General features: G+C 48.3%; 1 protein-coding gene across 1 annotated transcript in view; it reads left to right on the forward strand.

The window, feature by feature from the left end:
- Window positions 1-22,526: 22,526 nt before the first annotated feature.
- LOC309392824 (vomeronasal type-2 receptor 26-like) overlaps window positions 22,527-27,891 on the forward strand; it is a gene marked incomplete at both ends in the record, with an annotated part of 285,994 nt that continues 280,629 nt past the window's right edge. Inside the window, one exon of the transcript XR_014175500.1 lies at window positions 22,527-22,627. The remainder of the gene's footprint in view (window positions 22,628-27,891) is intronic.

Genomic DNA, 27,891 nt, shown 5'->3' on the forward strand with positions numbered 1-27,891 from the left:
CTGCTCTCTGCTGGGGAGGGAAATCTGCACAACTATTCAATGATCCTTTCTTGATGTCCTGATGAAACCGACTCTGCCATAGACGTCCGGATGTGAATCCCTTGTTGTGAAATGGGGCCCTGGGAGACAGTTGGGCCTGCTGATAGTATACCTGGCTCCTCGCTATACATCAGCGGCCCTGCCTGAACTCCTCGAGCTGATCGCATCGGTGGTGGTTGAGACCCCCAAACTTCTAGTGATGGGGGATTTTAACCTGCCATCGGTGGGAGAAGCATCCGAGGGGGTTCGGGAGTTCATGGCTTCCATGACAGCCATGGACCTGACTCAATTGATTCAGGGCCCGACACACGAGGGAGGACACACCCTGGACCTTGTTTTTGTCTCTGGCCAGTGGTTGAGTGATCTGGGAGGAGGGGACTTAACCATCACTCCCCTGTCATGGTCAGATCACTCACTCCTTCGACTTGACTTCCCTGGTGCTACCTCCCGCTGCGGGGAGGCGGAACCGGAAAGCACTAGATGGTTCCGCCCCAGGCGCCTGATGGAACCAGATAGGTTCCAGACGGAGCTTGGGCCACCTCCTGTAACCCTGACCCGCCCCCGGGTAGAGGACCTGGTGGTCGCGTGAAATAATGCGACTACCGGGGCCTTGAACCGGGTGGCGCTTTTGCGGCCTCTCCGGCGGCAACGATCCACCCTGGCCCCTTGGTTTACTGAGGAGCTAAGGGTGATGAAATGCCGCAAGAGACGCCTAGAGAGTAGTTGGAGATCCTCCCGTTCCGAATTTGACCGAACACAGGCACGAGCTCATTTAAGGACGTACCTTGTGGCATTGAGAGCGGCCAAACATCAATATTGTGCCACTCTCATTGCATCCGCAGAGAACCGCCCTGCCGCCCTGTTCCGGGTGTCCCGCTCCCTCTTGTTTCAGAGGCCGCGGGAGGCCCCTTTACAGGGCAGGGCAGAGGAATTTGGGAAATATCTGCAGGATAAAATCGCTCAAATCCGGAAGGATTGGGTCCCTGTCAGTGGTCCAATGGAGACGTCCGTGGCGAGTCTTGAGGAATCGACCTGGGAGGAGTTTGACTTGGTTGCCATCGAGGATTTGGACAGAATGCGTGGACGACTGCGACCCACCACATGTTTATTGGACCCGTGCCCCTCCTGGCTTGTACTGGCATCCTGGGAGGTTACACGAGACTGGCTCCTGGGCCTAGTGAACGCTTCGTTGAGTGAGGGGTCTCTCCCCGCCGCCTTGAAAGAGGCGGTGGTGAGACCCTTGCTCAAGAAACCTTCCCTGGACCCTATGGAGCTGGCCAATTATCGTCCTGTCTCCAACCTTCCCTTTTTGGCGAAGGTTGTAGAGAGTGTGGTGGCTTACCAGTTTCCACGACATCTGGAGGAAAATGATTATCTAGACCCGCGCCAGTCCGGCTTCCGCCCCGGGCACAGCATGGAGACGGCCTTGGTCGCATTGGTGGATGATCTCTGGAGGGCCAGAGATAGGGGTTGTTCCTCTATCCTGGTCCTATTAGACCTCTCGGCGGCTTTTGATACCATCGACCATGGTATCCTGTTGCGCCGGCTGGAGGGGTTGGGGGTCCGGGGCACCGTTTTGCGGTGGTTCGGCTCCTTCCTTTCCGGCCGGATGCAACGTGTGTTGGCAGGGGAAGAGAGGTCGACCCTAAGCCCCCTTACTTGTGGGGTACCACAAGGGTCGGTCCTCTCGTCACTCCTGTTCAACACATATATGAAGCCGCTGGGTGAGATCATCCGTGGTTTCGGGGTGGGATATCATCTGTACGCTGATGATACTCAGCTGTACATTTTCACCCCGAACCACCCCAACGAGGCCGTCGAAGTGATGTCCCGGTGTGTGGAAGCCGTACGGGTCTGGATGGATGACAACCGACTCAAACTCAACCCCTCCACCCACAGAGGACACGCCGCGCTCAGCCATCAATCAGTTGCTCTCCCCCCCCCTCGCATTTTCTCGTTTTCCCACAATTAGCATCTCTAGAATAATGCGCATTCTTTTAATAACCTCCTCAAGCCCCAATCGCCTCCGAACAAGGCCCAGATCTCTCAGTAACCCCACCCTCCCTGGCCTTGGGGAAATGGGCGGGGAGCCTCAGAGAGAGCGCGGGGGAGGAGTCGCCTGGCTCCGTCCCGTTCCTGGCCTTCGAAGGGATGGGGAGTTGCTTCCTCTCCCCCGGGACCCTCGTAGCCTCCGGGCACTGGGGGAATCGCTTGGATGGCATCGCCTGACCGACCAGTCCTGTCCTCTGTCCTGCCAAATGCCCTCGCCCGATGGTTCCCTCAAGTGCCGGTATGAATGAAAAGAAGCAGGAAAGAGAGGGAGCCTGCAGGGCCACGTAATTCTATTCACGTGTTGACAGAATGTGTGGATGCTGGACAGGGCCGGATTTTCCTATAGGCTAACTAGGCTTCAGCCTAGGGCCTCAAGATCAAGAGGGGCCTTTTATTTTTATTTATTATCCGTGCCACATTTTTTATAAAGGTTAGTACCAATTACAACATGTTTCATTTAATATATTGATATATATCACAGTAATTATGTATTTTATTATCTCTCATGTAATTTACAAACTTAAAAATGGGAGGTGAAAGAGCCCCATAAGTGGAATAGCCTAGGCCTTAGGGCCTCTTTTCATCTAAATCCGGCCCTGATGCTGGGAAGGTCTGGACGGAGAGAACCGGCTCCACCTCATCCCGAACAAAAGGGAGGCTTTGCCCCTCCTGCACCTGGACTGCTGCCCTCTTTTAAATCTGCCCCAAGGCAGAGGAAACTTGGTCTCCTCCGGGTGTTGCTCTCTGTAGTTTGGGGAGCGAAGACAGGCTGAGCTTTCTCCATCCTCCCCCTGCAACTTCCCAGCACATAGAAGGTCCAGATATTGGGGAAGGGGTTCCGGGAGTTAAGGGGCTTCAGCGCAGCCATCGGCAGAGGCAGAAAGGGGGCTTTTCAGTCCTGGGGGAGACACAGTCCCCCTCGCCTGCTCCTCCACGGGCTTCTCAGCAAGCAGCTGCCAGGCAGAAGTACGGCCTCCATAGAGCTGCCGGGTGGGACAAAGGCCGGGAAAGCGACTAAGGCGGCGGCGGCAGGGGAGACGGGACGTCCTTTAACATTGGGAGAGAGGGAGGGAGGCAGAACCGAGAGAGCTCCGTGCCTTTGGCTCTCCTCCCCTGCAGACACACGCCTAGGCTCCTGAGCCTCCCGCCTGCCCACTGGGGGCTTCTGCCGCTCTCAGATCCATGGGGAACGCTCACTCGCCGCGGGTCCTCCTTCCGCTCTCCTCGGCGAGGGTGCTCGCAACCTCTGCAGACGGAGCCCGGGAGGGAAGAGGCTCGGAAGCCCCGCCCTCCGTCCCCGCAGGTGGGCTGGGAGAAAGCCCGTCCAGGCGCCCTCACCCCTGCCCCGCTCCTCTCTCGCCCACTGCGCTCGGTCAGCCCCAGAGACGGAGGGAGGGAAGGCAGGAGCAGGGCTCCCGACCTGGGTGCAAGGGAGCCAGGGAGGCGAGGCGGCGGTATATTTGGGCAGGCGAGGGGGCTGCGGGGAGGCGCAGCTGCCGAAGGAGCCGTTTGTGTGGGGAGGGGGCAGGAATCAAAATCGGGGGAGGGGCTAGTGGGTGAATTTCATCCACTCTCCAGGAGGTTCTGAGTTCTAATCCTCCCCAGGCACCAAAAATTCCTGGCAGAGTGTGGACTGTCCAGGGGGCTCTGAATTCCAGTCTCGCCTCTCTACTGATTGATTGGGGATGTAAAACCTGGAACAAATTCAGGTTAATGTGGGATACCAGAATTAGGCATTGCTAGATTGTGAGATGGCTGAGTTTCTATTACTGTGTGATGCGATGAAGGAAAGTGAAATTGTGGGAAAACCCACCTGTTCCATGTTGGGCAAAGCCATAAGTCTCTGCTTTCTGCTTGTGGGCAACCAGAGGCCTCTCTGTGGTCCCTGTGAATCTTAGACTGACCTAGGTCTGATCCATCAGAGCTTTTTTTAACCGGCTTAAAATGAAATTTGCAAAAGGGATCAATTCATAATTAGAAGCCATTCTGAAATATGAAAAAATGATGACCAATTGATCAGCAATATGTTCTGTATGGTTGGAAAGCAGAAGACCTTCCATGGCTTCATGTCCCAAGAAGTTCCCACACTTGCTCACTTCCTTCTTGGACCTGAATGAACACCTGGGTGAATAAGCATTGGACACTCCAGGCAAACGATGCGCCTGCTTTTAAACAGGATCCCTTCAACCTCCTCATGGAGAAAGTCTCAAGGTCCCCTTTCTCTGGACATCACCCAACCTTTCACATCCAAGCCATGCTTGGAAGAGGAGCAGGGAAGTGCTTTAGGTTGAGTGGGAGATTAAAGGGCCTGAATCATGTTAGAAATTGCAATTTTAATTCTCTGAATAAAGAAAGAAAAACATGGACTGGAAAGTTCTTAGAAGTAGACCCCTAAGTAAGAAGAACTCCAAAGAAAAATCCCAGATAGCTGTTGTGGCCAACACTTTCTGTAAAATGATCTTATCAGGAAATCAAGAAAGAACCATGTAATAGTGATAAAGAATTGCCTCCCCAGCCAAGAGCAATCAAACAATGAATTTCACACATCTTTCTGACATTCCAAAGGTTTTCATAGAGATTATCATATGACAGGATTAAAACTTGGTTCCCACAGCTTCCACCTTACCTCTTTAGGTAAGGAATTTAGAATTTCAATGGGAATAATTGCTCAAATGATTACTTACAATGTGTCTGTTCATTGGCAGTTCCCGAACAGCAAATTCCTTTGAATGGCTTTCACAGAGTTTAATTGAGAAAATTTTATTGAGCTGAAAGGGAAAGGGGTTACAAGAAACATATACATATAATTTATTTGATTCCTGCATACTCTATAAGAAGAAATAATTAATATTTTCTTTCAAATAAAAGAAACTTTTAACAATTCTTCCAATATCGAATGGAGTTGTATATCAGGTTTTTACATTTGTTCTGGCTGTGAGATGCTCCTTTGTGTTCAGGTCTGGCCTCAGAAGGATAATGTAGCACTTGGGGATGAAGATGCAGACCAGCAGACCAGCACTGGAGGCCAGGATGGAGAAGACCTGAACAGCCACCATGTATTTCCCTTTGGTGCTCAGGTAGGTGGGCACAAAAGTCACCCAGACACTGCAGAAGACCAGCATGCTGAAGGTGATCAGCTTGGCTTCGTTGAAGGCCCCAGGCAGATTCCTGGCCAGGAAAGCCACCGTGAAGCAGATGGCAGCCAGGAAGCCCATGTAGCTGAGGGTGACGTAGAACATGACAACAGCCCCTTCGTTGCATTGCAGGATGATCTCTCCAGGCTGGGAGTGGAGGTCAGAGTCAGGGAAGGGGGGAGAAACCCCCAACCAGATGGAGCAGATGATAATTTGGACTGCAGAAGAAGACAGGATGATGGAGTTGGCCAAGCTCTTCCCCAACCATCTCTTCACTCGGTTTCCTGGTTTTGTGGCTAGGAAAGCCAGCACCACCGTGATGGTTTTGGCCAAGAGAGAAGAAATGGCAACTGAGAAGATGATGCTGAACACCGTTTGTCGGAGAAGGCAGGTGGCTTTCCTTGGTTGACCAATGAAGAGAGAAGGAGACAAGAAGCAAAGCAGGAGGGAGACCAGGAGGATGTAGGAGAGGTCCCTGTTATTGGTTTTGACAAGGGGAGTTTCTCGGTATTGAATGAAGATGATTAAAACAAGGCCTGTAGTTATGAAGAAAAGTAGCGCAAAAGAGACCAGGATGATGCCCAGATGTTCTTTGTAAGATATGAAAGTTATAATTTTGGGGATACATCGGACTCTATTCTCACTTGGGTATTTGTCATCTGGACACTTGATGCATTTTTCTATATCTAAGAAAGCAAAAAAAACCACCATATTTTTTTAACATTCTGTATTTTTACAGTTCTACAAATACATTGTAGGAAGTGAGGCTCCACCCCTCTCCTAGAAAAATGAAATATCCTGTTAAATATTGAAAAGGTAGAATATTATATTTTCCCTGTATAAGAAATGGAGAAACATGTTTTTAGACAAGAAAGAGACTCACTCTTAATAGCCCCACCTTTGTCAATGGGCCATTAAAAAAGCCTGAGGTAGTCTACTATACATAAGAAAGGTAGGATTAACCTTCTGCAGAAACTTACCACATGGCATCTGGGAACTGAACCAAGCTTGGGACTCAAAAGACACACATCCTACAAAGTTAGCTAAGACCCCACCCCCACTCCTGGGAGTCTGACAGCCAATCAGAATACTTTTCTTACACAGGACCAGGAAACAGAGAGGTGGGGCCGAACAGAGAATATAAAAAACCCAGGAACTCTCAGCAAGCCCCTTTTTTCTCTCTTTTCTCTTCTTCACCCAATATCTTGAAGCACGTGATCACCTTTTCCCCCAGGACCTCACATCATGTGGTCCTGTCCACCATTAAACCATCTTTCCAAGCAGCCTCCATGTCTCCAGTGTCTTTTTCCCCACTTGGAGCTGAACCCAGAAGGGCATTTCTCCCAACACTTTCCTGGGACAACAGCTGATAAAAGGGATATTTTCTGAAATGCTTAAGAATTCCAGGGATTGCTCTGTTAATCCCAGTTAGATAACTTTACACTGACAAACTAATAAGAATCTGTTTGTTTCTTTATACAAATTATAGGTTGCCTGACTCCCAGCGTCTCTAGATTGCTTATTATTTAAATAAGTAAAACATTCTAGGAGACAAATAGGATCCTGAAGGGTCCCCAAAGCCACCCATAGCCCCAGATGACCCCCTCCAGCAGGGGCTCAGCCTCCCTCTGCTCCAGAGCCTGGAGGGGCAGCCTGGCCTTTCATGGCTTCTGGAAGCCTCCTCCTCCCCATGTAGGTGGAAGCCATGGGGGAATGGAGGTCCTCTTACACCAGTGGTGGGTTTCTGCCTGTTCACACCGAATCGGGCGAACCGGTTGGTCAATGAACCCGAAAGTAAGTTCCTGCCCCGCCCCTGTCACTCGCTTGCTCGCCCCCACCCGTCCAGAAGCCGCTCCATTGCTCGCTCCCCCCGCCCGTCTGCACTATCCTAGCCCCACCCACCACTCACTGATTGGTTACTTCACCAATCGCCTCGCCCGCCTCTAAGAACCCTATCTAAACCCACTTACCTTTTTTCCTGTTTGGCGCTCTATTGCTGCCTGCCGACTCCGAGGAGGTAAGTAAGCTGCAACTAAGCATGGGGCGGGGAGGAGGGCTGCCGTGGCCCTGCACTATAAGCGAGTCCGGTGACATTTTGCGGCCTTGCGAGGATCCCGGGCTCGCTTATAGCGCAGGACCGCAGGGATGCCAGAAAGCGCGGGGGTGGGGGCGGTGGCAGGAGCTTATGCGGCGTGGCCGGCCCAGGTTCGGGGACCTTGCAAGGCCTTGGCATTTTTTGCATCAGGGCGTGCTGCAAGAGAGAGGGAGTAAAGACCTTTTCCGGATTGTTGCTGGTGGAGGTGCGGGCCCGTGCTCACTAAAGCAAATCCGGGGAAGTCTTTTGCGCCAGCTGGAAAAGGTCTTCACTCCCCCCCCCCCTGCAGCATGCCCCGATGCAAAAAAATGGTGAGATCAGCGCACTTGGGGTTGCTGCTGCAATGTCCAGGGAGGCTAAACCAAGCCGCACGCCTCTCCCAGCCACTTTCGTAGCTTCCTGGAGTGCCAAGAACCTTCACGCTCTTCTCCGCGCTCTCCTCAGCTCCTCGCGACGGCAATAGTTGTCCAGAAGTGGCGGGGGCCAGAAACCCTGGCCCCAAAAGCCAATTCTGGACATCTATTGCAGTCGTGAGGAGCCAAGGTGAGCGTGAATAAGAGCGCGAAAGTTAGGGTTCCTAACCAATGTGTGTGTGTGTGTGTGTGTGTGTGTGTGTGTGTCTGGAGTTACGCCCCCCCCACACCCTCCCTCCCGGGGGTCGAAGCGCCTCAAAGGGACAGGCAGGCTGCCACACCTCCACTGAGAAGACATTTCTGAGAAGAGAAACTTCTCCAATCCCGACCTGGTGGAGCGCCAGCAACCGCTGGCCCATCGCCAGGGAGACAGTCAGTGAGGTGTACCGCGTGGTTGCTCGGATCGCCGAGGCGCAGCCCGACCGGAGAAGTTTCTCTTCTCAGAAATGTCTTCTCAGTGGAGCTCCTGCAAGGGACAGGCAGGCTGCCACAGCTCCACTGAGAAGACATTTCTGAGAAGAGAAACTTATCCGGTTGGGCTGCGCCCGTGTGATCCTAGCAACCACCCGGTTCACCTCACTTCTGTAAGTAGCTCTTTTATTGTTTTAATCTTATTTAAGTAGTAAGTGCACAAAATAATAAATTTCCTTTTTTATATCTTCTTTTCATAGAACATCCATTGGGGCAAAAAATTCAATGACATCGTCTTGGCCACTCCCATCCGGTCACATGACTGCCAAGCCACTCCCACCCAGTCACATGGCCGGCAAGCCACTCCCACAAAGGAGGCCATACCCACAGAGTAGGTTCCAAAAATTTTGAAACCCACCACTGTCTTACACCAAAAGTCGCTTTAGCTTCCTAGATTTTTAGCTTTTCCTTTTCCTTTTATTTTAACGCTTCTATTTTTGTGGAATGAATTTTTTTCTGGCTTCCACACTCCTGGGGCTATTTTGAGATAATTTTCTTTTTCTCCTTTGTAAATGTTTCTATCCTAGAAAGCTGCTATGTAGCCTCAGTCTTCCTATTCTAAGAATCAGCAGATGAAGCAATTTCTGTTCATTCCTGTCTAGATTTACCCATAAGTTCAAGCACTGAGCTAGTTCCATGTAAATCAGTTTTGTAGAGCTTGTTATTAATATTATTTTTCCATTTTCCCTTGTTTTTGTTAGTTCTGTTTCATTTGAATCACAGTTGTTTATTAGGAGATTTTTCCCCATTTTGAGACACAACTGGATTTCTTTTAAATCCGGGCTGTAGTTGTTTGTATTGCACTATTCAACAACAACAATAACTCATAAAGCCCATAAATTAGAACTGATTGCTTGATACTACTTTTTATGCATCAATTTTGAAGGATGACATAATGTGAATCTGCTTCGGATGAGGAAAATAAATGGGCAATTTCTGAAGTTTCAAAGGACTGAGATGTGGCTAGAAAAGTAAAGACAGAAGGACACAGCCAGACTAACAAGCGGAGTAATTCTTTTCTCTGGCAATGGTAAAGCTTGCCCAATTTCCCTTTCTTTCTCTTCCTAGCCTTTTTTTCAAGATCTTTCGGTTATTCTTCCGGTTAAATAAAAAATCGTCACATTTTGACAATAAACAAGAAAACAGATAATCATCAAATTGTCTCTCATCATGTACTGTCTATCAAAATGCTCTGGATAAATCTTTTTCCACAAGGCCTTCCTTTCCTCCAGAGTCACCCACCTTCCTGAGTGGAGAAGGTCCCCTCCGGACAAGGAACGCAGTCATAGCAGCAAACTGGCTCTCCGTCTCGAGCCCTCTTGACAAATCCAGGATGACAATTTTCTGCACATCTGGACTCAGGCAGGGACTGAGCAGAAAAACAAGGAATGCCAAAGAAAATGTGTTAGGACTCTCCATCCATGGAAAATGGAGCGAAAAATGGACATTACATTCTAGGTTTCACTTAGGTAAATATGAAATCTCTGACTAGTCCCAAATGGTTGTAGGAGATACAACTACCAGCTGAGTCTTCAGTTAGTTCCTGCCTTTTGCTTCTAGCAAACCACATTGCAAAAAAGGACTTTTCTACTTAATAAAGTCTGGAGGGATGGAACTGAAAAAAAGATTTAAGCATTAAATGACAACCAGTCAGTTCCTCCTCGTGGCCCTATTAACATATATTAAATTCTATATTTAATATTAATAGATGATCATACTTAATATCAAGGGTATATGAAGAATGGAGGAATGCATGGTTATAAAAATCATGCTAATTTTTATATTTATTAAATTTTTACTGTATCAGATTTATCAATATAAACTGTGCGGAAAAAAGAAACCTCTGACTTGTAGGATCTGCATTTTTTTTTTTTTTTGGAGTACATAAAACAGTGAAAACCTGCCTAGTAAAGTAATCCAGAAGAGTCTCCCTTCTGAGATGGAAAGGAGAAATTTCTTTCAAATTGTGACCATCAGCTTTGAAGGAGATGTTCAGTGTTTGTATGTTCATTTGGTGAATTTTGCCATGCTGCTAAAAAAAAAAAGAATAAAACGGACTCTTCAGTTTCTAGAATTCCAGTGAGATGAGACAGAGGTGAGGTCGTGAGAAGGGCTCTCTCAAACAGTGAGGCATCTTTTGCGGTAGCACATAGACATGGAGGATGAGCCCTGGATCAGTAAGGGATCATATTTCTAAAGCCCATCTAGTTTTCCAAGAAAAGGTCCTTTCTATTCAAGCACCTACACTTAGGTGACCCCAAATGGCATGAAAAGAAATGTATCCAAATGTATTATTAATTAAATTTGAAGCCTCCTTTTCACCCAGAGAGATTAAAGGGAGCTAACAATTAAGAAAAACAATGACATTCAAGAGATTTTCTTAATAGCCAAAAATCAAAATCTAAGCAGCATTTCTTTCATATTGCCCCTCAGTGCATTTGGTATCAGGATGGGCTTTTCTTTGGATCAAAGAAATATTTCAGGGCTTCAGTTTTCTGTGTCAGAGGATTATACAATATGAGATATTATACAAACAGTACACTATTGGAAGCAGACTGGAGTCATTCTGGACAGGGAGACAAGCAGCATATAAATTTAGAGGAGTGAATTCTAATTCCAAAGCTTATTTCCCACTGGGACTCATAGGGCCTCCAGCCAGTCTTGAATCAACTCCACTGGATCCAGTCCATTCCTGAACTCCAGTGTTGCTCAACAGAATTGCTGCCTTCTTCCCTTCTGTTGGAGGACAAGGAAGAAGTGAGCCTGAGGATATCAGCACCACAATTCCCGGCACTTGACGGGCGTCTGTAACCAGGTTTATGGAGATGATAAATAACAGAAGGGGCACAAAAGGGTCATCATCTATGTTGTAAAGAATTATCACCCCAGATTCCAGGTTGTCTGAATCAGCTTAGACATTGTTTCATATTATAGCATCTGAAGTTAGCTTTTTCCATTAATATTGAACCTTCCCAAGCAGTCTAAGAAAACTTCCATTCTCAGTGAAGGTCTTCCACCATGGTGGTTAGATTTAGCCCATTTGAAATGGTTCCTAAGGTTTTGAAAAACAGAAGAAAGAAACCAATATTTCACCCACCTTTAGCCATGAAAGAGCATCTTGGTTGATAATAACTCTCCCTCTTTCAAAACTCCCTGTGGGCTGATCCTGCATGAGATCCAACTTGGGGAGAACCACCCAGGTCCTGATCTTCAGATCTGCTGCTACATCTCCATTTTGATCCAAGTACAGTTCCAAGGTGGAAAGATTACAAAAGTCATTCTTTGCCAGAAAGGAATGAAACTAAAATGGAAAATCCAGAAAAGTTAAAAACAGAAATTTTGATTTTTTATCTAATGAGTCTTCTTTTCACACTTGAATCTTTCTTCTTTAATTATCTGACTTGCAAGTATTTTTCGTTGGGGGAACCAGAGTTACCACTATCTTCAAAAGTGAAACACAAAGATTCAGCAACATTTGTCAATCATATATTGATAAAAGAAAATTAACAACATTTCTCAAATATAGAACAGTCCAGAGCAGTCCCAAGGGATGCTGTCGATCAGAAAGATCAGCAGTTCGATGGTATGAATCCCTAGTGCCACGTAATGGAGTGAGCTCCCATGACTTGTCCCAGCTTCTGCCAACCTAGCAGTTTGAAAGCATGTAAAAATGCAAGTAGAAAAATAGGGACCACATTTGTTTGTTTGTTTGTTTGGATTTATATGCCACCCTTCTCCAAAAGGACTCAGGGTGGCGTACAACATTAAAAAAACACACATCCCAAAAGTTAAAATTTGGTGGGAAGGTAATAGCGCTCCATGCCCCTTTGGGGTTTAGTCATGCCGGCCACATGACCACGGGGACGTCTTCGGGCAGCGCTGGCTCTTCGGCTTTGAAATGGAGATGAGCACCACCCCCTAGAGTTGGGAATGACTAGCACATATGTGCGAGGGGAACCTTTACATTTACCTTTAGAGCAGTCACAACACAATGGAACAAACCAAGAAAGAGATTATTCACAAACGCCTTAAAAATAAAAAAAAGTTGCTTGGGAGGGAGGGGTAGAGAGACCAAGCATCAGAGGTGGATGGATGATCTGCGCTGCCAGAAATGGCCAACACCCAGCCAGCAGCCAGGTGGGGCATTTGGGGATGGCCACCAAGAAGGAGAAGAGGCTGAAAGATGAGAGGGGAAGAGGCGGCATGAGACAGAAGAGGATAAAAGAAGACCTCCAAGGTCCTTTCCAATCAGTTACTCTGTAAGATTGACTTGTTCATTTACCCGAAGGAGTCCAAGAGCATCTTTTCCAAGTAACACAATCTCTCGGTTGGAGAATTAAGTCCTCTCCATCCTGTCAGTACCTCTTACCTGCCATGGCTGCAGCCTCGGAGCCTCCAATCTCTCTTTGACCTCCTTGCTTCTCCTCCTTGATCTGGAGGAATATGCAGCATTCAAGACATGGGCCAGAGTGTTAATGAAACTATACATATAGGGGTAATTTGGGAACTGTTTCCTGTTCTGTTTCCACTGGGTCTCCAGTGGGTCTTTCTGGGTGCATCTTCTGCGGCCTTTGACAGAAAAGACATGCTTTGAAAGAGAACAGCGAAAATAATGATCTTCAACCTGGGGTTCCAAAAATAATTTGGGTTCAAAGGGATAATATTTTTGCCTATATTTCCCCTGAAAAGCAAAAGCCCAAATACTATGGATGTGTTTGAGAAGTTTGTGCCTTCTAATTGCGAAGTGGCCCAAGATTGTCAAGATCCAGACTTTCCCTTCAATGGGTCCTGGTAAATGCCTGAGTGCTAAATGGAAAGCGAGAATTCTCTCCCAAATGGAATTATATTCTATGAAGTGAATAAAGACATTGACTTGTCTCCTCTTAGAGAGGGCATCCCTGAGGGGGGCTATGTGTGCAGTTGTTGAGAATTGCTGTGATATAACAGCACAAATTCCATTCCTGACAAGTATAGGAGTTAAAGTCTTCATGAACTTGTCTCCCACCTCTGTGTCCGAAGCAAAGAGGCCAATCAGGGTCCATCTGAAGTGGAGGAGCAGTTGGACAATTCCTGGGTACTGGTTCCCTTCTTTGGGGAGCATCAGGTGAAAAAAGGGGAACTGACTTTTATCAGTCAGAGTTTCTGAAACAGGTTCAACACTGATCTGAAAAAGCAACAGAGGAGACTGTGTTATATTTGGGATCAGATCAAGCCCCAAATATTAGTTCTTAATAACTCCTTATTAATAATTCCACATTAGAATAGTGTCAGCGTTCCAAGTAACAACCTCCATAAAAGAAGACTCCGATGATAGCAATTCCTCAAAGTTCCTTTTGATTAGAGGAGTCATATTGGCACATCTGGGAAAACCCAAATCTGACATTTCCGGGTTTTCCTCACCCAAAAGAAAGTTGAAGATACAGTACATCCCCTGCACCCACAAGTGCATCACATGGCCCAATCATTTCTTCATCCCACTGGAGACAACCCCCAGTCACTCCCATCCAGGTGCAGCTGAGTGTCCTTGACTCCCAGAGAAAGGAATGTTCTTATGGCTAAGCTTCCAACGCTCCGTGCAACCCCCCCTCCCAATTTCCCAGGCACTAAATGTGGCTGCCTTGAAGCTCCAATAAAAAATGGCTTCCAAGGCTGACAAATAGTTTAGTGTTGACTAGCCATTAAGTGATAACAAAATGCATAATGTAGAACATTAGTAAGTTGTGTATAAAAACAGAATGCAGGAATAAACTAAGAAAGAAAGAATAACTTCTACCCTCAAAATGACTTTATAAAGCATTGCACAGCAGAACAAGTAGGCACAAGGACAGTTTTCCCCCAAATGCCATCACTCTGCTATACAACAAATCCCCACAACCCTGTCAAACTATTTACCAAGACTGTATTACTACTATTCTTCTCATCCTTCCTATTACCTATCTCTTACTACTTATGATTATAACCATGCTGCTTGTATCTTTATGATTTATATCGTTTTATTTCATTTCTTAGTATTATTTGATTGCTTATTAGTTACATATAACTATCACTAAGGCAATTTCCTCCATAATGTTTCTCTGTTTCGTGTGTTAAATGCTGCACTAATATCTGTAAAGCCAGCAAACCCTGGCTTATCCAATTGACATATTTTGTGATTAGATTTTCAAGGTAAATCTGTTGTCAATATCAGATTATAAGTGGTGCATTGCTTCTTATTCAAATGTATATGAACTTTAAGTCTATCTAAAACCTTCTTGTTCCTCTAAAGAATGCACTTCTCTTCTTTCCGCTGTCCAGTTTATCTAAGAGGAACATGGCATATATTTTAGCCACAATATTTGACTAAGTGACCTGTAATTGCTAGACTCCTCTTTCTTCCAACTTCTGTCCAAATGGATATGAAAGGTATATGTCAAACGGATATGCCAATAAAGACCCCCATAACTAGGAATATTTTTCTGAATATCTGAATATCCACTGGAAAGTCCTTTCTGGGAACCTAATTGATCTTCAGGTCATTTAGGATGAATTTGAACATGAGCAAAGTAGACTAAGACAAAGTGGACATATTTTCTAATATAAAGAAGAGCAGCTCTTGAATTCCACAGAGATGATATGATTAGATCTATCACTCACCCATCATCACCCCAATCAGATAAAGAAACAAACAAACCTGTGGGACTTTGTAGATGCCTCCTAATGTTGACATTTGGATAGAGATGTCCTTGGCAGCTGCATCAATAAGAACCAATAGATTGTCCTTCCTTCCACAGCTATAATTGGGGACATTGGCTTCTCCAGTGGAGAGAATGTTCAGCAAGGCATCTGAAGTGCAGAAAGTGCTCAAATAGTTGTCATGGATGTTGTAGCCAAGTGTGAGATTGTGCAGGAGCTGGGAATTGTTGTTGATAAGTTGCATGGCAAAAATGAAGCGTAAGGTTTCTGCATAACCAAAAGAAAGCTTACTGCAAAAAAAATATGTTCATGTTATCATTAACAGCAACAACAAATTCTTTTTTTAAAAAAATAATCCTCTTTGTTTCCACAAGCCTACTGAGTCTTAAGCCAACATTGATCCAAGACCAAAGAACAGTTAGGTCAGTTTGCACAGGAAAAGGAAAATAGTCTCAACAGCCTTCAGGTTTTCTCCAGCCCCATTTTCTGATTTAAATTTAAAAGAGGCAGGCAACAGAAATCAAAATCTTTCAAGAAATTAAACACATCCTGTAATATAGAAGTAAATGAAATAAGAAGGAAAGGAGGGTGTTAGGACTGCAAATGGCAGCTCCATCACCCTGAATGACTTACGAATGAGACTGAATAGAAGGAGCACTGGTGAAAGGGAACCTTTTGTGTAATATTTCTGTTATAGTGATGACCATACTAATGAGATGGTCTCCTGATCTGTAATAGCTCCATGCTCTATTTCCATCCTGGGGCTCCAAACTCAGCGGGCATTTCCTTCTAAGCTTCCCATAGAGTGGCTGGGACACCAGCAGCATCAGAAGCAGAAGCCGGAGGTCCATCATTAATGGTGTTTTATTAATCCTCTTCCTGTTTCCAACACAACAACAGGAGCAGTTGGAAAACCTCGAAGACTCTCAGAAGTGCCCGTGGCTTCCTGATATAGACAGAGAACTTCTCTGTTTCATCTGGAAAGGAGAGACAGGTGCAATCAAGAGTGAAGCCTCTGCCTTGACCCAAGGAATTTATCCTTTGCTGATACAAGATCCTTTGCTTATGGCTTCAATCTGATGTCTACATCAAACTCAAAAACAGGAGAATCATGGGTCTCAAAGGCCCAGAGGGTGATAATTACAGTGAGAAGAAACTTCTCCTCTTGGGATCCTAAACCTTTTCCAGGGTGCAGGGGAGAGGCAGGAGAAAAGCAAGTTATAGTGAAAAATTACAGATACAGCCCTGGGGACACTGCTCCGTTGTGGTTGTGCCCTTCCTGTCAGGACACATCCAGAAAGTGATGCTGGAGAAGACAGTTCAGGGAATTGACTTCTGCTGTCCTTCAACATGGTCTCTGGTCTCCAGAGATGGCTGGGGAAGGTCACCCAGAGCTATGGAGTTTGGTGCCACTCTAAGTTAATGCCATTGAACTCTAGTGTTGCCTGTCTTCTAATGACAAAGAGGCCATCAATACCCTTGAATTCTGCCCAATGTTAAGATTCGGCCCTGTTTGGAATTTTGTTTTATATCAGAACTCCATATATTAATCTTAAATTGCAGCTCATTTTAAAATTGCTTGTGCCTGAAGTGAAATTTCATTTGTTTTCTAGCAAAATTCATTTTTGGATAAGAGCTCATTAAGAAGCCAGAAAGGGACAACTTGTGGACTATATTGTTGGGTAAATAGGGAGAACATTATAGACTGGATGGAAGCTTTCATTTTTTTTCTTCCTTGTCATTTCTGTGTTGTCTTTCCATGTTCATATAATACGCTAAAATTCTTTCTATTTTGACCTTTTTTTTAGTTTTTTTAAAATAAAGAATGGACTATAAGGTCTACAACTGAGATCCATCTATATGCCATCCATCCATCATCCATCCATCCATCATCCATCCATCCATCCATCCATCATCCACCCATCCATCATCCATCCATCCACCCACCCATCCATCCATCCATCCAATCGTTGCATTTATTGGCCACCCATCTTATCATAGGGTAGCTCTACAAAGATGGTCGAGATGCCCACAGTGTGGTGGTTGGTGCAACCTGATTTCTAATGATTTTTGGAGATCTGGTGGGGCTTCCTCTGTTGTGGGGATGTTCTTGGGGGGGGAAGGACCTTCCCTTTGACCTTCCCATCTCTGAGGCAGAGACTTTCTATATCCAAAAACCTCCAAGGGGTTTGAAAGTCCTATTGAAAACTCCTTGGTTCCTGGTTTATTTGGATCCATTGTTCAGGGATTGTGTCTCTTCACTGGGGGTGAGAGACATTGATATGGACTTCTTGGCCTAGAAGGGGGAACTGGGGGGCTGAGTGAAAGGGGGGAACCGAAGGGGCAGGAAGGTCCACCCTGACAGAGAAGAACAGAGGATGGTCCATATCCCAGGTCCACCGCTTGGAAGTTCTTCCATTCAACGTCCCTCAGATTCTCCTCTCAGGGCCTGGAGACCAGATCCTGGGTGGCTCCGGGTTCAAGCTGTGGCTTCTCAATGCCTGGTTGATGTGGGATTAGACTCTGTTCTCCTCCAGGGGGTTCACAGCTGTGTCTTACCAAAGCCGGGTTCTGCCCAGAGAGGAGGAAGCCCCTTCTTGGCCAGGAATGAGCCCACCCCAATGTCTGAGTTTGTCCCAGGGGAGACCCCAGAGGAGAGGAGGGGGGGCTGTTGTCATCCAGAGTTTCTTACAGGCTTTGAGGAGGCTCCACGTGGACCTCTGGTTTGTCTCGGGGGGGCTGCAAGGACCCCGGCCCGGTCAAGTATGTTGTGTGAACGTGGTCCTTGCAAGCAGAAAAGTGTCCCCAATACAGGTAGTCCTTGACTTACGACCACAATTAAGCCCAATATTTCTGTTGTTAAGTGAGACATCCATCAAGTGAGTTTTGCCCCATTTTATGACCTTTCTTGCCACAGTCATTAAGTGAATCACTGCAGTTCTTAAATTAATAACACTGTTGTTAAGTGAATCTGGCTTCCCCATTGACTTTGCTTGTCAGAAGGTCGCAAAAGTGGATCATGTGACCTTGGGACACAGCCAGAACGGCCATAAACATGAATCAGTGGCTAAACATCTGAATTCTGACCACGTGACCCTGGGGAGGCTGAAGAGGTCATAACTGTGAAAAACGGTCGTAAGTCACATTTTTCAGTGCTGTTGTAATTTTGAACGGTCACTAAACAAACTGTCATAAGTCGAGTACTGCCTGTGTATCCTATTGTTCAGCTTCTCTCCAATGAATTGATCCACTTCGGAGTTCCCATAATCCACTGACTCCTCGGCCAACAGGTTCAACCTCAGGAAACAAACCACGGTTAAAAGTGGCACATGGGAATGCGGCCATTGGTGAAGTGACCGGGTTCAGTGGGTTGTGTGGATCTCAGCAGAGTCAGTCGGGTGTGGTGGTTGTGAAATCCCAGGGGACCCTGAGTTCTAATCCTGCCCTGGGCACTAAGCCAGGTAGGCGACTCTGGGCCAGCCACTCTCTCAGAGCCCTGGGAAAGAGGCAATGGCAACCTCTTCTGAACAGCCTTGCTGAGATCTCTGGGTCAGCTTCACCTGGGGGCTTCCTGACCACCTTCACACCCAGATGGCCTCCCTGCGCCTGGCTTCCTCCTTGCCAGTCAAGTGGCCTCCAATGGGCTGAATTTGGAGAGGGTTTTGCAGGTGGCTGTGCTGTGAGGAGGGGGCACCCAGGGGTCCTGCAGGGCCAGAGGGGTCTGCAGGAGATCCTCCCCCTCCCTAGTGAGGGCAGGGAGGGAGGGGGGCTGGGGGAGAGGGAGGCAGGGGGAGCCCCCCACCCACCCCGTCTGCTCTGGGCAGCTCAGGGGCTGTCGGAAAGCTCACCACTGAGGGAGGGGCCCTCCTTGGGATTGGCTGGGAGGAAGAGGGGCTCTGACGTCACAGGTGGGGACAGGTGGGGCTCCCAGGTGAACCCTGGGCACCTGCAGGCCAGGCGGGGCTGGTGGGGTCCAGTGTGGGAAATGAGGTCAGCCTGGGCCTCTGCTGCCAATTTCCCCCTGGGGCAGCTGGGGGCTTCTTCCTCCTGATGTGGGAAGTGGGGCACCCCATGGAGAGGGTCCCTCTGGCCTTGCAGGGGAGGGGAGGGGCTCTGCCCCAGGGAGCCCAGGGGAGAGGTAAAAGAAATGGGGAGGGGGAGCTGTGTCTGTTGCCAGGATCCCCCATCTGTGCCTGTGTTGCTGGGGACCCAGAGGGTGGGCGTTGTTCCTCCGGGTGTGTCAGGGGTTGTGTGAAGCTGACCCAGAGGCTGGTCCTGGCCAGAGGAAGAGGCTGAGGCCGGAACAGAGTTTCTGGGCTCCTTATAGGGGGGCTAACGGGCCTTTCAGTGCCTTTGGGGGGATCCGGATGGGATCCGGCCCTCCTCAGCCAAGCCCAGCCCTGGAGGGGCCCCTCAGCCCCCTTTGCAGGACCCCACAGCAGAGCCCTTTCGGGGGGGACATGTGAAGGTCCCCCCCAGGGGGTGGAGGCTTCTGGGTGCCCTGCAGAATTCAGCCGAGGGAGCCAAACTCCATTAACCCTCATGGAAGCCTCTCGTCTCCTTAACCTGCAATGGGAAGGAAGCCTCTTTCCTGGGCCCCGTGGAGTCATTAGAATGGGCCAACTTCACAGCTCACCTGAAGGGCCTCCAGGGGTTCCAGGCATTTCTGTACCTGTTGGCTCCCTCCCCCCCTCCCTCCCTCTCTCTCTCCCTCCCTCTCTCTCTCCTGCCAGGCGTTGGGAGGAACAATAGAGGCTGCTACTTTCAAGAGGCTTTTTCCAAGTCCTTCAGCCACAGCTACGCCGTTAGCAGAGGCCAAAAACGGAGGTTCAGAGGATGAGCCAGTGGGCTCAGTGGTTACAGCCGTACAGAAGCAGCCAAGGAGGCTCTCCTGGAAGGTCCTGCCAGCTATTCCTGGTCCAGGGAGGTTTTGGGCCTGAGAGCATCAGAATCTGGGAAGGTTTTGTGACTCTGCCTGAGTCTGAAGGGCCAGGAAGGGGCTGAATTCACAGGGCCTCCCAGGCTTTGCTCAGGGTTGGCTTAGGGCAGCCTCAGAAGCAACCAGGGTGGCTCCCAAACCAAGATCAGGGTTTTAAGGTTATCTGGCCTAAAAAACCATGGTTTGTGCATTACACAAAATCGTGTTCATTGTTTTCAGAATGGAAGTAACATCTTCAGACCACTCTGGAGGGGCCACACAGACCCCCATCTTCCTCAGAGTCATGGAGGGTCCCCTACAGGTTGAGGCCACCCACCTTTTCCACCCGGATCCCCTTTGGAAGACCCAGCCCTGCATGGCTTCTCCCCCACAGGAGCCTCTCCTGGAAAGACACAGAGCCCAAGCGAGGCTGGAGAAACCCCGGGGGTTGCGTCCCCCCAACCTTCAACCCTGGGACCCATAAACCAGGTTAGTCTCTTCCCAGGAATGCCCCAGATCTCCTCCTCCTTCCTGGCCACCCTGGGCCTTCTCTGCGTGTCTGGGCTTTGCTTTCCCCTGGGTGCCCCATGCATGGAAAGAGGTGGGTGAGCAACATGGGATATGGTCTCCCCGCTTCCCAGGACTCAGACGATGGAACCTGGAGGGGGATTTTGCAGATCTGCTTCCCTTCCCCAACACAAGGCTTCCCGCTTCCTTCTCCCAAGAGGGTCTCCCCACTCAGCTGGGCAGACTCCTCTCTGGCATCCCTGCAAGAGCCCCCTTGCCTGGCCTCTGCATGGGAAAGGATGGTAGGGGAACATGGGATATGGGTTTCTGCATTTCTGGCTCTCTGAAGATGGAAATTGGATTTTGCAGATCAGCTTTTCCATCTGTAACAGGAAGGTCCTGAGCTCCCCTTCCCTCCTTCCCTCCCTTCCTTTAATGGGGTGAGAGGAAGCCTTGATTTCTCCATTTCTTTTCATACCTTTCTCCCTCCCTCTCTCTCTCTTTCTCTCTCTCTTTCTTTCTCTCTCTCTCTCTCTGTCCCTCCCCTCCCTCCCTTCCTTCCATGGGGTGAGAGGCAGCCCTGATTTCATCATCTCTTTTCACTTGGTTTTTTTCCTAACTTCTCTCTGTGTTTCTCTCGCTATGTTGTTGTTTTTAACTTTGCAAACTTCTGGTAAGTACTTTTTCACTAAAGTTGATTTTGTTCTTAGAGATTGGATGCACTATTGGATGCATCAGTCCTTTTGTGATGATGCCCTTGAGGATTAGCTTTCAAAATGAAATAGTTTTTAGTTCCAACTCAACAGGCAGCTGTTTCAGATCTGTGACATACTATGGCATTAACTGCCCCCACCCCCTGGTTTTGTCTTTATGCCAACAAATCTCAGATTTATTTTTTCTTCAGCCACAGGCACCGTGTATTCCCTCTGGGGCCAAGCATGGAGACCCCAAACCTCTGAATTCTAAATGACCGATTTAATTCAATCTCTTCCGCTGTTATTATGAGCCACATGGGGATTATTTCCCTTTCATTTCCCTCCAGAGAATTTCGCAACAACCTTTGAGTCCAAGAATTGGTTGAATTATCCAGGGATCCCTCCTGAGAGGGAGAATAATGATAAAAGTTTCAGCTCTGCTCTTTGGCCGAATCTTCCAGGGGAGACTTTGGGCAGAGAAATATGGAGTTTTGGGACAGGCAGGGGCTGTGCTCCTGAATGTACATCTCTCTCCTTTCCAGATGAAGCTGAGTGTTTCTGTGTTTCAATCAGGAAAGCAACTGGATCATATTCCACCTTGTGAGAATCCTTTGAATTCTTCTAATACTTATTTGGAAACAGAAAAGGGATTGATTGATTCACCCCATGAATGATGGACCTCCTGCTTTTGCTTCTGATGCTGCTTTTATCCCATCCAGTCTCTGGGAAGCTGAGAATGAAATGCCTGCAGAGTTTGGAGCACCAGGATGGAAAACGACCACAGAGCTTTTACAGCCCAGGAGACCATCTCATCGGTATAGTCACCACTGGAGAGGAAAAACTGCATATAAAGTTGCTTTTCAATGTGGCTCCTTCTCTTCAGTTTGTTTTTCATGATTGGTAAGTCATTCAGAGTAATGGAGTTGCACTCTCTCCATTCTAACACTCTCCTTTTTTTCTGTTCTTTATTTTTAATTTATTCCTATATTGGGGGATATATCTAATTTCCTGAATGATTTTGATTTCCATGGCTTCTCTCTTTTGTCGGATTTTGTGAAAGAGACTCAAAAAGGGGTCTGAAAAAAAGATGAAAGGGCTGCAGATTATTTTCCTCTCTCAGTTCAATCCTTAATTTGTCACTTGAATAATGCATTTTATTTAAAGTACGGGTGGAATCAGTTGTAGTTGCCGTACCTCAGCCAAATTCCATATTTGTGTAACTGATCATTGGTTTTGGATCAATGTTGGCTTAAGGCTTAGTAGGCTTGTGGAGGATTATATATATTATATATGACAAAAGTATTTGTTGTTGCTATTAATTATAACATTTTTTTTACAATAGGAGTTATGATAATTTTTTATATAGCTTAGGATTCATTTTCAACATTCAAACGGTCAACAAGAATTCTCAGTTCCTGCACAATCTCACACTTGGTTACAACCTCCATGACAACCATTTGAGCACTTTCCACACTTCAGATGTCTTGCTGGACATTCTGTCCACTGGAGAAGCCAATGTCCCCAACTACAGCTGTGGAAGGAAGGAGAACCTTCGGGCTCTTATTGATGGAGCTAGAAGGGACATCTCCATCCAGATGTCAACATTAGGAGGCACCTACAAAGTCCCACAGGTTTGTCTTTGTTTTTCCCCCTCTGGTAAAGTAAGGGGTGGGTGGTGGTGGGTGAGCAATAGATGCAATCATGTCTTCTCCATATTAGCAAAAATGTCTATATTTCACCCCATTATGTTCATGTTGAGATTAATCATAAAAGGCCTGAAATACAAGCAATACATTCCCTGTTTAAGACATTCTACCAACTAACTGATAAAAAAAATATCCCAGATGGTTTGGGGCCTCTATTAGCATCTTCATTTTCACATATAAAAATGTCTACCCTATCCAGTCAGATTGAAGTTGGCAGTAGTAGCATTTTATCTGTCCAAAAAGTGGAATAAAAAGGACTCTAGCAATTATAGGCCAAATAGACTAGCATATATTGTGGCTAAAATTTATGCCATGATCCTCTTAGTTAAACTTGAGAAAAATGCATTCCTTGCAGAAGAATCAAAAGGTTTTAGGTAGTGAACAGCTATATAGATTTTATAATAAATATTGCATGTCAATAATCTAATATTGCTAACAGATTTGTCTTGAAATTTCTCATCTATATCAGCAAAGTAAAACACATTTAGCTGGCTTTCTAGATGTTAGTGCATTTGTCATAATTAACAGAGAAATATTTTATATAGGAAATTGATTGCCCTCAAAATCGAGCTCAGACTATTGCAACTGATCCAAGCCCTTGTTTGAGAGGGAGGTTTGGGCTCAATGGAGCAATGAGAAGAAGGATTGATATTTACTAAGGAGGAAGGGAAGGATGCATATTTGAATCCTTGTTAATCAGTCTAGATATTGACAACTTACTTCAACAAATGAAGGATCCAAACACAGATCATAAATAAATGTGATTTAATTCTTTGACAAAAAGTACTAAATTAGTGGACCAGCGAAATGCAGTGCACATAGTATAGAGTACTTGGATTTTAGAAAGGCTTTGACAAAGTAAACCACCATCTACTTCTTTGTAAGCTAAATATATGTGGGATAGACAGCATCACCCCCAGATGGACTCAGCCTGTGGTCCTCAATGGAACTACATCTGCATGGAGGGAAACAAGCAGTGGGGGACCCCAAGGTTCCATTTTTGGCCCAGTACTCTTCAACATCTTCATCAATGGTTTGGGTGAGGGGAGAAATGGGGAAATCATCAAATTTACAGGTGACACTAAACTGGCAGGAATAGCTAACACCCCAGAAGACAGGCTGAAGATCCAGATGGATCTAGATAGACCTGAACCCTGGGCCTATCTAACAAAATGAAACTCAATGTAGAGAAAAGTAAAATCTTACACTTAGGCTGGAAAAACCAAATGAACAGGTACAGATTAGGTGAAACCTGGCTCAATACCTGGAAAATTGGGGTGGGTTGACATCGCCGTTCCCGCCGCGCTCCAGCAACAATGCGGCCTCCCTTCGAAGCCCCGCCCAACGAGGAGGAGCTTCCTGAGGAAATGGTGGTCTGCTACAGAGCTCCGTAGATCTGCAGCTCTTCAAGGGAACAGGGGGTGCTGCCGGCCCCCCTTTCCATCATGGGGGACCGGGTATCCATCAATCAGCTACCCTGGATCTTTTTACGACCCAAGTGGGGGGTCCCCAGGGTAGCTTGACGACAAAAAAGCCTGGGAAGTGAGCCGGTAAACAGCTGAGGGGAGAAGCCGTCCGAGACGCCATTTGAAATCGGCGGAGCGCGCCGTTTGAAATCGGCGGAGCGCGCCGTTTGAAATCGGAGGAGAGCAGAGGAGTGGTGTAAGGGCTGCGCAAGACTCAGAACGGCTGGAAATGGCTGGAAATGGCTGGAAATGGCTGCTGGAGTGTGTGGGAACGCGCTGGTGCTGGCAGTGCCGGAATTGGAAGTTTTTAATCTGCAACTGACTTGGGACCGGGGCCAGAGCCGGCGGTGGGCGGAGAGGCCAACTTTGGAGCGACGAGGACCCGAGCGCCGGCGGCGACGGCTGGGAACGCCGAACGCCGAATTCCTCGGCCTGCTGTTAACTGTGCGAACCGTGGGAGGCGCAGAAACTGAAAAGGAAGGCTGGAGGCCGGTAGGAATGGCGCTGGGGTTTGAAATGGTGGTTTTGGGTGCTAAGGACCAAGATGCAGGCCATGGTAAGAACTAAATACCAATGGCCTGGTAGGAGGAGGGCTATGATTCAGGAGGCTACTCAGAGACAGGGGGGGGGGGCTTGCTGAAGACGGGCAGGAGGCTCCAACATCAGGCTGGGCAGAGGAGTTATTCACTGCTGCCAGCTGCCTCCTGGTCTGTTACCATCTACCCCCCCTGCTGACTGCTGACTATTCATTTCAACTTGCCCCTGTTTCCATCTGTTTCCATCTGTGTGCGCCCTGGAGGATTACCCCCCATCCTCTGTGACCCCATTGCCTGACTGACCATCTTCCCCTACCCATTATCAATAACAGTTCGACTACCCCTCGCCATCCATCATTAACCATCATTGACCATCTACCAACCCCCACCATTGACCATCATTAACTATACTATCCCCACCTATTGTCTGTCATCTGACCAGCCTACTACCATCACCCCCCTCATTTAGGACTGGACAATTCTTTTTTCACTGGAGCACGGCTTTTTTAACTTCTTCAAACTAGACTGGAGCATGGTACTCTGGCTGGAACATCCACAGCACAGTTCCTAAGCCCTGGCGAATTTTTCTTTTCATCATTATATGTACTCAAGAGCAGACCGCATCCTACTGCGGGAGTCCCCCCTCTCGCAGGTGTGGCCCTCCGCCCTTTCGAGGGCCCACCTTGATGACGGATTTATTAATCTCGAGAGGTGGAGGAAGCGGAGAGTTAGGGGTTTTTTAGTAAATTGTTTTTTAAAATTGTATAGGGGTTCCGGGGTTGGGGGTTGGGGGTTGGGTGGGTCAGGTCAGGAGCGAGGACAGAGCCAGGTCACTAGGTGTGGTCACGAGCAGAGGGAGAGGTAGGGAGGAGGAGGGGGAGGATGTCGTTCCTGTGCAGGGCCTTTTGATTCCAACGGTCGTAGGGAGGGGCAGATACGAGGACAGATTGAAAACTCGCAGTCGGTTGGGAGACTGTGGGTGCTGGTTACACCCGGTCTCTTGCACCAACCCCCGCATGCTAGGTGGTCAGGAGCTCCAGACCCAGGGCCTGAGGCTGGTGCTATGTAATGCGAGGTCCGTTGTTAACAAGGCCCCCCTCATTTACGATCTAATCTCGGAGGGGGAGCCGGACCTCGCAGGAATAACGGAGACCTGGTTGGGCCATGAGGGAGGTTTACCCCTCGTGGAAATGTGCCCGCCAGGTTATCGAGCATTTCACCAGCCTCGGGCCCAGGGAAGGGGCGGTGGGGTAGCAGTGATTATCCGGGAGGACTTAGAGCCGAGGGAGTCCACTGTGCCACAGACGTCCGGTTGTGAATCCCTTGTTGTGAAATGGGGCCCTAGGAGACAGTTGGGCCTGCTGATAATATACCTGGCTCCTCGCTATACATCAGCGGCCCTGCCCGAACTCCTCGAGCTGATCGCATCGGTGGCGGTTGAGACCCCCAAACTTTTAGTGATGGGGGACTTTAACCTGCCATCGGTGGGAGAAGCATCTGAGGGGGTTCGGGAGTTCATGGCCTCCATGACAGCCATGGACCTGACTCAATTGATTCAGGGCCCGACACACGAGGGAGGTCACACCTTGGACCTTGTTTTTGTCTCTGGCCAGTGGTTGAGTGATCTGGGAGGAGGGGACTTAACCATCACTCCCCTGTCATGGTCAGACCACTCACTCCTCCGACTTGACTTCCCTGGTCCTACCCCCCGCTGCGGGGAGGCGGAACCTGAAAATACTAGATGGTTCCGCCCCAGGCGCCTGATGGAACCAGAGAGGTTCCAGATGGAGCTTGGGCCACCTTCTGCGGCCCTGACCCGCCCTCGGGTAGAGGACCTGGTGGTCGCGTGGAACAATGCAACTACCGGGGCCTTGAACCGGGTGGCGCCTTTGCGGCCTCTCTGGCGGCAACGCTCCACCCTGGCCCCTTGGTTTACCGAGGAGCTAAGGGTGATGAAGCGCCGCAAGAGATGCCTAGAGAGTCGTTGGAGATCCTCCCGTTCCGAATTTGACCGAACACAGGTACGAGCCCATTTAAGGACGTACCTTGTGGCATTGAGAGTGGCCAAACGTCAATATTGTGCCACTCTCATTGCATCCGCAGAGAACCGCCCTGCCGCCCTGTTTCGGGTGTCCCGCTCCCTCCTATTTCAGAGGCCGCGGGAGGCCCCTTTACAGGGTAGGGCAGAGGAATTTGGGAAATATCTGCAGGATAAAATCGCTCAAATCCGGAAGGATTGGGTCCCTTCCAGTGGTCCTGTAGAGGCGTCCGTGGCGAGTCTTGAGAGACCTATCTGGGAGGAGTTTGACTTGGTTGCCATCGAGGATTTGGACAGTGTGCGTGGACGACTGCGACCTACCACATGTTTACTGGACCCGTGTCCCTCCTGGCTTGTACTGGCATCCTGGGAGGTTACACGCGACTGGCTCCTGGGCCTAGTGAACGCTTCGCTGGGTGAGGGGTCCCTTCCAGCCGCCTTGAAAGAGGCGGTGGTGAGACCCTTGCTCAAGAAGCCTTCCCTGGACCCCACGGAGTTGGCCAATTAACGTCCTGTCTCCAACCTTCCCTTTCTGGTGAAGATTGTAGAGAGTGTGGTGGCTTATCAGTTTCCACGGCATCTGGAGGAAAATGATTATCTAGACCCGCGCCAGTCCGGCTTCCGCCCTGGGCACAGCATGGAGACGGCCTTGGTCGCGTTGGTGGATGATCTCTGGAGGGCCAGAGATAGGGGTTGTTCCTCTATCCTAGTCCTATTAGACCTCTCGGCGGCTTTTGATACCATCGACCATGGTATCTCGTTGCGCCGACTGGAGGGGTTGGGGGTCGGGGGCACCGTTTTACGGTGGTTCGGCTCCTACCTTTCCGGCCGGACGCAACGTGTGTTGACAGGGGAGCAGAGGTCGACTCTGAGCCCCCTTACCTGTGGGGTGCCACAGGAGTCGGTCCTCTTGCCGCTCCTGTTCAACACATATATGAAGCCGCTGGGTGAGATCATCCGTGGTTTCGGGGTGGGATACCATCTGTACGCTGATGATACTCAGCTGTACATCTCCACCCCGAACCACCCCAACGAGGCCGTCGAAGTGATGTCCCGGTGTGTGGAAGCCGTACGGGTCTGGATGGATGACAACCGACTCAAGCTCAACCCCTCCAAGACGGAGTGGCTGTGGGTTCCGGCCCCCGGGTT

The sequence above is a fragment of the Natrix helvetica genome (genome assembly GCF_964273705.1).
Source record: "Natrix helvetica genome assembly, chromosome: 5".
Taxonomy (NCBI): Eukaryota; Metazoa; Chordata; class Lepidosauria; order Squamata; family Natricidae; genus Natrix; species Natrix helvetica.